The sequence below is a fragment of the Brachypodium distachyon genome, chromosome 5 (genome assembly GCF_000005505.3).
Source record: "Brachypodium distachyon strain Bd21 chromosome 5, Brachypodium_distachyon_v3.0, whole genome shotgun sequence".
Taxonomy (NCBI): Eukaryota; Viridiplantae; Streptophyta; class Magnoliopsida; order Poales; family Poaceae; genus Brachypodium; species Brachypodium distachyon.
The window spans coordinates 16,950,225-16,963,753 of NC_016135.3; the positions used below are offsets into that span (position 1 = coordinate 16,950,225).

At 43.8% G+C, this 13,529-nt stretch overlaps 1 long non-coding RNA gene across 1 annotated transcript; it reads right to left on the reverse strand.

Annotated features, from left to right (window-relative positions):
* Positions 1 to 5,640: 5,640 nt before the first annotated feature.
* On the reverse strand, positions 5,641 to 7,568 carry LOC106865568. The gene is made up of 2 exons (XR_001404736.2): positions 7,362 to 7,568; positions 5,641 to 5,903 (listed from the first exon to the last, which is right to left on the reverse strand). It is a non-coding gene; the product is annotated as an uncharacterized LOC106865568 (long non-coding RNA).
* Positions 7,569 to 13,529: the final 5,961 nt, after the last annotated feature.

Genomic DNA, 13,529 nt, shown 5'->3' on the forward strand with positions numbered 1-13,529 from the left:
AAATATCACTTTTTTGCGTTAAGAAAATGGAAAATTATTTTTCTAAACCAAAAAATTGTAAACCACTTTAGCAATATTGTTTGTAATGACAATTTGCACCTCTCCACAAAAAATGGGTGCATTATCATGAATTATGGCATAGAAATGGCATAACTTTCGTCATTTGGTTCGAAACACATAAACATTCATACCTGATAGCTCATTTTCTCAAGAATTTTTTTTGAACAGTTGTAAAAAATCAAGTTTATCATTTTTCCTAGCAACTAGTACACATATAAGGACTCCATGCCAAAGAATCGACTTTTTTGATATTTTGTTAATATTGTATGACTTTTCAGAATATGGGGTGAAAATTGCTGGCACATCTTATCATAGCAAGGTGTTGAATATTTCAACACTCTTTGTGAATGTTACATACTCCCTCCATTTCATATGCGTATTTTGTTTCGTTAAGATAAGGCTTTGACCAGTGAAAACTCTATTGATATGTGTTTTTTCATACATGAATTTATATCAATGGATTCGTCTTTAAAAGTTCTTGCTAATGATCATGGTTTCGTATCATATAACTTACATATTACTGGAGTAATTCTTGGTCAAAAGCTTGTTTTAACGAAACGAAATACGCCAACCTTTGTGAAATGGAGAGAGTAATTTATACTTAGGTACCTTAAAATGTTTTTTTGGGATTTGTAGGGACAAACTATCACACACTTGTAGCTAGTTCAAATTTGAATTACTTTTGGGAATAGCTAAAAAATCATTTAAATGGGAAAAGGTAGCTATAAACCTAGAAAATTCATAATATTTGGACACCAGCAATGATATATTGTATACTTCGTGTGAAAATTGGATAGGTGCCGTTTTGAACCATAGAAATTGTAATTGCTTCATAAAATATTCCATTTTTAAATTAAGAAAATCTAAAATCATTTTTAATACAAAACTTTTTTAGTCCTTTTGGCAATATTATCTGTCATGTCAAGATGTAATTTCACCAAAAAGGATCATATTTTTCTGATTTTTTGTGAATTAGTTATGAAGAACCACCACTGATAGGTGATTTTTGGGATTTTCGGGTTTCACATATCATATTTTTCATGGAAGTCGCCTATAGCCTATTTTGTAGTAGTAAGACCGGCGAGATCTGGCCATTGGAAGGGCCAGGTGGGGAGGGATCCAGCGTGGGGGAGTTATAAAGTTTGTGGAATAATAATAAAAAAAGGAGAAAATACTCATCAAATCTGTGCATCACGACCTCCGATGATGGCATGTCACGGCGAGCACAACGGCAGGATCCAGCCGTAGGAAGGCCGGTGGGGCGGATCTGGTGCGAGGGAGTTTTTAAGTTTGGATAAGAATTAAGAAAGGAAAAAGTTACACACAGATATGTGCAGGATGAGCTCCAACGACGGCGCATGGCACCGTACAACGACAGGATCCGGTGCGGGGGAGTTTTTAAGTTTGCAGAAGAATTAAAAAAGGAACAAAAATACTCACTAGATCAGTGCGGGACGAGTTCCGATGTCGACGCGTAGTAGCAAGCACAACGCAAGATCCGACCATAGGAAGGCCAGGTGGGGAGTTTCTAAGTTTGGTGCTGAATAAGAAAAGAAAAAAATACTCTTCAAATCTGTGTAGGACGACCTCCGATCGATGACGGTGCGTGGCGCGGTGAGAACAATGTCCGATCCAACCATTGGAAGGCCAGGTGGGGCGTGATCCGGCACGAGGGAGGACAGCGATGGCGCGGATCCACGCACACGCGCGCTCGAGAGATGGACAACGCGTTGGGGATGAGGAGGGCGGGCGGCGAAGACATGTTGGGAGGAGGATGGAGACGGAAACGATGTCGCGTGTGGAGGAGGATGACGTCGGCGATGTTGTGTTTAGCAGGAGGCATTGGGGGAGGAAAGAAGAGAGTGAGAGAAGAGAGTAGGCAGGGGCGGGGCCCCGTTGGGACGAGAGAAAAAGAAAGAGGAGGGGGGCGTGCTAGAGTGAGTAGGGGACAATCACTAGATAGTCTGTTTGGGGACAATGATCATCTAAGATTGAAAGATCGAGTACTTCAAGGGGGGGGGGGTTTGAATGTGACCAATTTTAAGTTTTCTTCAAGAATGAAGACTGAAGACTGAAGACAGTCACAGTACTTCAACAACAGAGATTATACTTAGCAAGTTTTAGAGTTACAGCGGAAAGAAAAAAGATGAACAAGTTTATAGCAGTAACAGTAAAGACAAGAACGGCAAGAACAATTGTACTTCAACAAAAAATACAAGAGTGAGGAACGATGTCACCAGAACACGAAGACACAACGATTTGTTTTCCGAAGTTCAGATTATTGGCACAATCCTACGTCTTCGTTGAAGGAGCTGAGTCATACAAGACTCGCGGACACACAAGTCCACCCAATCCTCCTGAGTTAAGACCTAAGTCTCGCCAAGTTACTCATGGTAGATCTTGAGGTGATCTCCGGACCTTCACAGACTGGTTGATGACGAATCACAAGCTTCGATTGCTCTTCAACACTGACTCCTAGCCGTCTAGGTGATGCCAATCACCAAGAGTAATAAGTTTCAAGTGCTCGACTAGAGAGGGGATCCCATTCTTCACGCTCAGTTCAGTTCTAAGGGTTTTCTTGGGTGTACTTCAAAACATCTCCTTTGGGATCACCACCGGAACCGATCGGGGTGAGTCGGCTTATATAGTCTCGGCCTCCGCCGATATAGCCGTTGTGACCCATTGGATAAAGTGATCCCTGAGACTCCAGCTCACACTTTATCTCTTTGTCTCACAACAGTTAGATTACGTGGTCAAAACATAAAGCGACAAAGATTTTCAAACACATTTGAAATCAGAGTGAAGACTTTACGTGAAAGTTTCTGTGAAGCCTGAAATGCTTCATTCTTCACTCCGACGAAAAACACTCACACAAAAATGGTTTTCGCCTAAGCTGAACATGAAGAATAAGATTTTACCTAAACCAGCTTCACACTTCAAACTCCCCTTAATAGTACGGCGTTTCTATACTCAAATGAAGAAAAAAGCTACGGAAAGGCTTATGAAGAAAGTTACGCTTCACCGTTCTTCTCCGTTCTTCACTGAGTTCTTCACACTTCAAGCCAGTACCTGTACTTCAATTTTTAGGGGTCGTCGATGCTGGCTAAACCAATTCTTCCGAGGACATAAAACCTGAAGCACTCCGTGTAACTCATTAGTTTCTCAACCATGTTGTCATCATTCATCAAAACCCATACAAGGGCAAGGTTTTCCTTACAAAGATGTTCACCCACTCAATCTAATTTGAGTATTAAGTATTAACTATATGAACTTCAATTGTATTTCTTGTTCATGGGAGAAAAGGAAATGGAAAAAGAAAAATGTTGACTAGTACTCTTTATGTCAAAACCCATTTTTGTGTATGTTCACTTTTGCGTTCTATTTCATCTACTATTTACCCGTCTAACATGAGACTGGCCAGTGGCATTCAGGGTGCGCGTTCGGTTAGACCAAACCAATCGGTCGGTTTCTTGGTTTTCTAACGAAATTTGGTCTCCAGAAAATGTTACCAATCGGTTCGTCTAGAAATTGCTAAAAAAAAAATCGGTTCCTTGATAATTCGGTTCGGTCCTCGGTTCCGATTGGATGATATTAAAACACACTTCTCCTCCACCAAGTGCCACCGCCACTCGTGCCTAGTGCCACGTGTGACCCCCGCTGCCGCCCATCCGTATCCCCTTCTTCTAAATTTCGAGTTGGAGGATTGGTTTTTATGTGAAAACAAATACTCCCTCTGACCCATATTACTTGTCTCAAATTTGCCCAAATATGGATGTATCTATGTTTAAAAAGCGTCAAAATACATGTAATATTTCGACAAGTAATATGGGTCGGAGGGAGTACTAGAATAAAAATTATGGATATGGTTCTAGGTATGCTGCAAAATTTACCCACATTTTAGGTACCCATATCTTCTCTCCCTATCCATGTTTGGTTTGGGTAGCCTATGCTCCGAGAAAACACGGACGGAAGTCCCCGACTCCATACATTTTTATTATGGAGCCTGAGTGCATATACAGGGAAACAAAAGGGAACAGTCTACACCAATTCTAGAATACAAAATGACGATTACACAACACATTCAAAGCTTTCAGACACTGAGCCAGTTTGTGCTGGTGATCAAGAACTATGGACCTTCATTTCTGACAACAGTGCTAGACAATCACTAGAGGTGACACTGACATTCTACTGGGGTCTTGCAGGACGCCCACCAGTCTAATCTTACGCCTACGAGGGAGCCATGATTTGCAGAGGGGTTGTCAAGATCCTCAAAGCTTGTTTGTTTCCTCTTCCAAGCCGTTACCCTATAGGATTATTGCATAAAGGTATTAAAAGCAGATAAGTAGTGTAGCTGAGGATTCGATCTACAATTTGAACTCCACAAGTGGTAAGAATTTCCTGACAAATTGGCTACAACATATCTATATAATCTATAAAGTTGATCCCCACTAATTGCAATTAATGTTTGCAAACTTCACATGTAAGGTATCCACATCATCATTCACATCATGCACATCATGAGCATACAAAGTATCCATATCACCATCCACATCATTTGTTGTAGAGCACTAGGAATCCATTTTGATGGTCCCTTCGACGATTTAATATTTGACACCTATGATTTTTTCACTTTCGCGTTAAATAGTTCACCAAGTACACATATTTTCATGATATGTATAAGATCTGTAAATATTCGGGTTGACGAAGTTTCACTTTTCGGTTTTTCCAAAGTTGTTAATGTTCATGTACATCAAAATTACTTCTATTGTTTTGTTGCATATGTGTTGTGAATGCTAAAATCGTTTTATCCTACAATATTCATATTTTCTTTGCACTGAATCATATTATTATCATTTGTTCATAACATCATATCCAGACGTGCGTATAGAATTTTCCGCGGCAACGCGCGGAGAATCACCTAGTTCCAATAACAAGCGTGTACAAATTCTAAATCAATGAAGAAAATTAATACTTTCTAGTGGTTTATGGGTATTTCTTTTTCTTAGGTCATCCCCTAGGCATAATCAAATTATGTGCTACCAACCACAATAATCTATGGATCTTTGTCCGCAATTCGATACTCCACATAACAGGCAAAAACACAATTGCTACTCTGAAATCAAGTACTCTGAAATCAAGTATATGGGGAACTAGACGAATATATTCCTTTGTTTTCAAATTCCTCTTCTTTTGAGAAGTAAATACCGCTAGCTAGGTAGCTATAGCCTCCAGCTCGTACCATTGTTGACGCAAATCAGAATTAGAAGCCCCCCTAAGGGCTAGTTTGGTCACAAGGGGAGAAAAACCCAGGACAAAAAACCCCAAGGGGGGATTTTCAGGAGCAGCGGGGATGGATCCTCTTCTCCCATGGGGGAGATATCCCCATCCAGGAAGGTTTCCCCATGGCCATTTGGCAAGAAGGGAGAACAAAGGAGGAGCAAGAGACCCCGCTGCTGCTGCTGCATGCAAAAGAGATATATTCAGGAAAGAAGAATCACAAAATGAATGTCGAACAAAAAATTAAATCCTGAAAATCATAATAACTCTAGAAAGTTGAGAGAAGACACTTTGTAAAAAGCAAAATAAAAAAACTCAGATCGCTATAGATAAAAAGTACGTGCCAATCTTGTATATCACAGCATTTCAGTTTTGCACCCCGAAGCAAAAGTACTACACCTCGTTGTCTTGGACGATGACTCCAAATAAAATAGAGATTTTTAATGACATACATAATTTGTTACATAGAGTACATGGCAAATACAACACTCCATGGAAACATTGCAAATTTATGAATTCCCAATCAATGGCTTCCTTCCTTATGATCTCCAAAGTTTCCAAGATACCTACAGAAGCATGCATGAGTATGGGATGAGTACCTGCAGAATTAGGGAAGCCGATAAAAATTACATCACGAAATGATAAGCGAGCAAAGAAAGACTTTAAATAGTTCTTAGAAGGTTATTAGAAAGGTATGAAGGAGCAAGGACTAGATGAGATAAATTTATCATTAGCCAGTGGCTAATTAAGCATCAGATCTAACCATTACTGACTTCATCTACCTGCATCAAATTTACTATCAGAGAAATAACAACTGAGACAATTGTATTTGATGTGAATCAACTATGCTCTACACAAAAAAGGGACACTGCAGATCAGGCAGTTCTATTTTGCATCCTTAAATTTAATTTAAAAATTCAGAATGCAGTAGATTTCCCGATCGTGCCGTTCTATTTTGCATCCTTAGATTTCAATGATGGATCATGCAATTATATGTGAATCATCTATCAATCTACCATTTAACACAAGGGAAATCACCAATGTTGGACCATTTTTCAACTAGACCAGACTAGATAAGTTCTACCAAAAGGAAGAACACTGGATCTATTTTGTGTGTGTAAATTTGCCACTCATCAGCCATTGCTATTACATAAAAAATAGAAGTATCTACAATTCAGTAAAAACCTGTATGAACTGAACCCTACAGAAACATGAAAGTTACACACATTGAAATTCTAGTCAACGACCAAATGTTTATAGATTACACGAGTTGGTCAAAATGCAGAACCAAAAGCATTTATAAGTATACATCAGGCAATCACCGGCAACATGAATTGAGTGTGATGTATCTTGGTTCATTAAGCAAAACACACTAGCAAGACAGCAAGAGATAGATATAAAAAGTTCACAGATTTTGTCTACCTCGCTGTATATCAATAAACTGAAAAGCGTATACGACTAGTCTGGACTATCCCGATCAATAGCATAGTCCAGTTGTCCATATTTCATAATACGCGACAGGGAACAAGGATATTTAAAGAAACATATATATCCATAATATGAACTGGTTTCACACAGACAGCACAACAAAATATGAGGTCCAAGGCACTGAAGCTGAGCACAAAGTTGTAATGAATGAACACAAGAAAATAGGTATAATCACATAGCACTACAGGATGTACTGTCTTCTTAGACTTAATATGCGGCCGGCCAGCTTAGTGGCTATTCTTCTAGATAACTTCCACGCAAAGCAACAACAGTGGATCTATTTATTTATTTTGTAAATTTTCTAGACATCAGAAATGATCCGCCCATAGGAACAAGAACTCTAATAAATATCAGTGCAAAGTAAATTAAGTTGTTTCATTCAAATTAAGTCTTGGAATGCGGCATCAAAAGAGTTATCTAATCAATCAAAATATGCATGGCTCCAGGTCCGACGTCTGAGGGGAGAGGAGCTTCGAGGTGGACTGGATCTCAGGTGAAGGAGGGAGACGATTGCCGCTGGATATAGTCGCTTTCACCTGAGAGAGGAGCGTCGGAGTGGACCTCGGGGGGGAGGGATAGATCGATGTGGCCCTCAGTCGCCGGAGGGAGGCGGTGGAATCGCTCGCTGTCACCGGAGGGAGGAACTCAGGAGGCCCGCGCCACTCGCCGCCTTCTTCGTCGCGAGAGCGAGCCCGGGCTTTCTACCCGACCTATCGGGTCGTGGAGCTTTCTCCCGGGAAATGTGGTGGAAAAGGCCAGGAAATCACCCCTTCGTGGGCTACAAAATGCGCTCTAAATTTCCTCAGGTTGATTAGGCACGTTGTTTTTCCGCCCGGGGAAGAGGCCGGGATAAGGGGGGAATCGGCCCGATCAAATGAGCCCTTATGGATTTTTTTTTAAAAAGAGCCCTTATGGTGCATTTCAAGTGACTTTAGTCCCATATTTGGCATCCCAAAAATTGTGTGGCCAAAGGCCAGAGGATAACATCCAAACCACTGCTCCCAGATTTGGCATCCCCAAAATAGTACTCTACAAAGACTAGGAAAACACTAGTGCATGCAAAACAAGGTGGGAGTTTATGATTTCAATTGCTCATTTTGGGAACTTGAAAAGGGAAAGCAAGTATTACGGGACACTAGTTATCTAAGCATGACTTGACTTGACCAATGCAACTCTTCCCCCACAAGAAGTGAGTTCCCCTTTCTAGCCGGATTATCTTATCTACTAGGTTAAATATCTCCTCTCTTCTATGCTTATCAAAATTAAAAGATTTCTAATATTATATAAGACTTTAGAAATGCAAAAAATACCTTACCAACATTGAATTAATGATCACGTCATCAACTTCTTAGCCGTGCGGTCTTCAATGTTTGAGGTTTGTCCGGTCAGTTGTCGACGATCATATCCAGATACACGCCGTTTCTTCTTCCCTTTGTTGGTGCTCGTCATGTTGTCTTTGGGGAAGTACCAAAAACGGTTTCTTCTGCCCGGATGATCCGGAATACCGCACCGCGCACCATCGGTAAGAATGAACTGCGTAGAGATGCCGGTGGCCATGTCACACACCATAGGTGTGCCCAGCCAGTCGATCCAGTACACGCTGTTGGCCCTAACCCCGGGGACGGCCTCGGGTCGCACCACAGCCGGGCTGTTCCTGCCGATGAACACCGAGCAGCCTCCCAGATCCTTCACCACGTCCCAGCATGGGCGGCGCTCTGGGTCGTACCTTAGGACGAAGATCCTGTCCGCGGCAACAGTGAACGAACCACCTGGCTGCGACGGCGAGCGCACGTGCACGGTGGCGCTGGTGTTCTGCCACACTTGGAACAGGTGGCCTCGTAGAAGAAGAGCTTCTTCATGAACATTAGACTCGACACAGCGTCGTAAGGCGGCGCGAAGACGTTGCTCTCAAAAGGGGACACGGCGTGCTCGGGCATCAAGGGCTCGATGGCGATTGGCTTCTGCGGATCCGGCGTCGATCCGCGAGGGATGCGGAGCACGCGCATGGCCCCGCGCGTGAATCTAGCAAGTACACATCTCCTCCTTCAGTGTCGTAAGCCAGGTCGGACACAGTGCCGACATCCAAGATCTTCCAGCCTTTCTCCTTGCTACTCATGTAGGCGACCTGATTCAGGCCCCAGATGGCCACGGCGGTGTAGTCTTCGGGCCTGGGGTTCGGCGAGAAGACCATCTTGCCCATGCTGCTGGTGTCATCGGTCCGACGAAGGAGCTCGATCTCCTCGCCGATGAGGGGGTTCAGGAGGGAGATCACGGTGGAGGAGCTGTACCCAGATCTCCCCCGATTGCTCCTCCCGTATACGCTGGCGAAGGCGACGTAGCCGTTGCTGGAGCCGATGAGGCGGATGCCGGTGCAGAACGTGCGCAGATCGCCGATTGCGCGCTTGATCTGGAGTCGCTCGGAGAAGCTGCTGGCGCTATGGTTGAAGAACGGGGCGGGCGCCGGGTAGAGCTCGAATGAGCGCTGCATCGGGAGGGAAAACGCTGAGGGACGCTGGCCGCCGGCGAGGAAGAGGAGGCAAGGGAACTGCGGCGTGTTGGCGAAGGCGGAGCTCCACGCAGTGCAGACGTCGCGGAGGCACGCGTAGCCCTCTAGCGACAAGTCGGCGGCGTCGGCGATGGAAACGAGGAGCTCGCGGTTGATGTCGGCCCAAGACCGGGACTCCGCCATGGCGTCCATCGTCGAACGATCGCCGGAGCGGCTGCCGTAAGTCACGCGGTTCTGGGGTTTCTAGCTAGGGGGATTGCTCTTTCTAGGGATGGGGAATTTCTGCGTCTGTTTTATACGCGTCGGTTCCCTGCGGTGGACCCGGTAGTGAAAAAAAGTGTCTCACTTTTACAGTGCCAAAATTTACTACAGTCTACAGGACACGGGAGTCGGGACACGGCGACCTGTACAGCCAAACCCCGGTGCACTCTGTCGCATTTGCACCGACGGTGTGCACCACAAACCTGTCCCCTCTTTCCTTTAATTTATTTCCTTTAATACTGCCTAATTAGCTGCCCCATAATCTCTCGCGTCTCTTTCTTCTCTCTCTCACCAGCCCGTCCCAACCTCTCCACGCCGACGGAGGTGGAGGCCCGAAGGAGCGCGCCAGCGGCCGGAGACGAGGGAGACAGTCGGCGCTGCGGTGGGCAGGAGGCGCATCTCCCCGATCCAATCTCTCTCTCCACCAACCTCGAGCCCCCGCGAGCCGCCGTCTCGGCCGCCGCCCCCGCGAGCTGCCGGCACGGCAACGATCTCCAGGCTGCGGGCTGGGCTCTTGGCCTCCCCGCCGCCCCTGGGGCCCGCCGCGACGGGGCGCCGTCCCGGCCTCCCCGTCGGGCCTCTCCTCCTCCTCCTCCTCCTGCGTGGCAGATCGCACTGTCATCCCGCCTCCTCTTTAGACCGTGGCCGCCGGCGATTGGTACTCGTTTTTCTTGATGCCACTTGGTACTGTCGTTGCGGATTGAGAATTTGATGATCTTCTTGTTTTGAATAATGAGGTACTTTGATTTCTTTTGATTTGTACATCGATGTACCTGTGACGTATCGCGACCACTGAATTGAAATAGTGAGTTACTTTGATTTCTTTTGATTTCTATTTTGATGTAACTGTGATATATTTTGATGTACTCATCATGTATGTACTCGTCATGTATCTGTCACGTGCTGTGAACTTTTCTAGATAAATAAATGTGATGTATCATACGATTTAATCGTCTTAGAAGTCCGTGTACACAAGATATTTAAAAACTGAGAAGGTACATGTGATGTACCATAAATTCATGTACATGAGAGATTTGAAAACTGATAAGGTACTATTCAATTATCATAATATATTAAATATGTACTTAAAAACATCACATGTACCGGAATGTATTTAAAAATGGAAGAGAGAGAAAGAGAGAGAAGACTAAAGTTGCCGATTGCTAATCTCGTTCTAGTTTAAAGTAGAATAAATTAACCGAGAGAGAAAGAAAAGGGAAAGACCAAACAAACATGTGGGCAGGACGATGGTGCAAATGCCGTCGGGGCACCGTTTCCGCGCTAGACCTGGACACGCTTTGCTGGGGAACCGTGGGCGCCGGCCCTGCGCTCCGCTCTGCCTGCCTGCCCGCCCAGCCCTAGCGGCTAGCAGGCCCCGGTTACTCGTCTGCGTCTGCTGCTACTGCATCGCTGCTTGATCGGGGACAGGGGCTGCATCGCATCGCCAGGAGTTGGCGATTAATTAATCACGGCCTCACGGGACCTGATACTAGTCCTAGGTGTTAATCACGGTGAGCATCTTATCAATGAAGGCATCTAGCCATCTTTAATCTTTACTCCATTAATTCTCTATGCAAATTTCCAATTTGTGAATGTGAACTAATCTAGTCTCGTTAAATTTCAGAATTATGAAGCCCATTGTTGTCTAGAAAATATCGTAAGAAAAGGAAAAAAAAATGAAGAAATTGGTGGCACTGGCTGAAAGAAGTTTCTCAAAGTTGAAATTGTTAAAGAACTATTTAAGCTCTGCGACGTTTCAAGAGAGGTTAAATGGTTTGGCAACTTTATGCATCGAGAAGAACTTGGTGGATGAGATTGATATTCATAACATCATCAACGACTTTGATGTTAGAAGAATTTTTTTCAGATAATACATATAAACTTTTTGATATAAATGTAAGTCTAGATTCATTGTTAGTCTTTTATGGTGAAATTTTAAGATACATGCATTACTTATTATTAATATATTTTATTAATGGCCCCTGAAACAGGGCACCGAGTACTAATTTCGCACCGGCCCCTGAAAATCTCAGCACCGGGCATGTATGTCGACGACTGGGACACCAGAAGCCTGGGGCAAGATGGTGTTCACGCCGAACCCCAAGCCCGATGCCTACACCGTACCGTTGTGGCCATCTGGGCCCTAAAACAGGTCGCCTACACCGGTAGCAAAGACAAGGACCGGAAGATCTTGGATGACCGCACTGTGTCCGAGAAAAACGTGCCCGGCCTGGCTTATGTCGCTGAAGGCGGCGATGTATACTTGCTAGATTCACGCGGGGACGTGCGCGTGCTCCGCGTCCCTCGCGGATCGACGCTGGATCCGCAGATCGTAGTAGAGCCCTTGATACCCGAGGACGCTGTGTCCCTTTTCAAGATCAACGTCTTCGCTCCGGCCTACGACGTCATGTCCCCTCTAATGTTCATGAAGAAGCTCTTCTATGAGAGCGACCTGTACCAAGTTGGCAGAACACCAGGCCAGTGCCGCAGTGCACGTGCGCTCGCCGTCGCAACCAGGCGGTTCGTTCACTGTGGCCGCGGACGGGATCTTCGTCCTGAGATACGACACTAGGCAAATTCTTACACGTTTTATATAAAAGGTATGAAGGAGCAAGGACCAGATGAGACAATAGTATCATTAGCCAAATCTTATATCGGGGAGTCAACTTAAATTAAAATATATATCATCAAATTTATGAAAACCATTGGCTCATTAAGCATCAGATCTGAGCATTACTGACTTCATCTCCCTGCATCAAATTTGCTATAAGAGAATAGCAACTGAGACAATTTTATTTGATCTGAATCAACTTTGTTCTACACAAAAAGGCACACTGCAGATCATGCAACTACTACAAAAAAACCTTCCGTGATCCCCCTCTCCAATGGCGGTTAAAATGGACCAAAAAACACACCGCCACTGGAGGCCTCTCGAGGCATCCACGAGCACCACCAATGGGCATCACCAACAATGGCGGTGATTCTTGTCCCGAAACAAGGCACCGCCACTGGTGGTCCATCACCAGTGGCGGTGATAACCACCGCCACTGGAAATACCCATGGAAACCCTACCAACCACTAGTGGCGGCCAAAAAAAAAACCCGCCACTGGCATGCAGTTCTATTTTGCATCCTGAGATTTAAATTAAAAATTCAGAATGCGGTAGATTTCCCAATCGATCATGCCGTTCTACTTTGCATCCTTAGATTTAAATTAAAAATTCAGAATGCAGTAGATTTCCCAATAGATCATGCCGTTCTATTTTGCATCCTTAGATTTCAGTGATCATGCAATACTCAACTATCATTTAACACAAGGGAAATCATCAATATCGGATCACTTTTCTCCTACATAAGTTCCACACAAAGCAATTCAACAACACTGGATCTATTTTTTGTGTGTAAATCTGCCACACAACAGCCATTGTTATTACATAAAAAAAAGGATCTACCATTCAGTAAAAACCTGTAAAAACTGAACCCTAGAGAAACATGAAAGATACACACATTGAAATTCTAGTCAATGACCTAATGTTTATATACTAGATGAGACAATTTTATAATTGGCCGAATCTTATATGTGGGGAGTCAACTTAAATTAATTTATCAACAAATTTATCATGAAAACCAGTGGCTAATTAAGCATCAGATCTAAGCATTACTGACTTCATCTCCCTGCATCAAATTTGCTATAAGAGAAATAACAACTGAGACAAAAAAAAAATTGAAAAGAGAGACAATTTTATTTGATGTGAATCAACTATGTTCTACACAAAAAGGGACACTGCAGATCGGGCAGTTCTATTTTGCATCCTTAGATTTAATTTAAAAATTCAGAATGCAGTAGATTTCCCGATCATGACGTTCTGTTTTGCATCCTTAGATTCCAATGATCATGCAGTCATATGTGAATCAACTATCAATCTATCATTTAACAC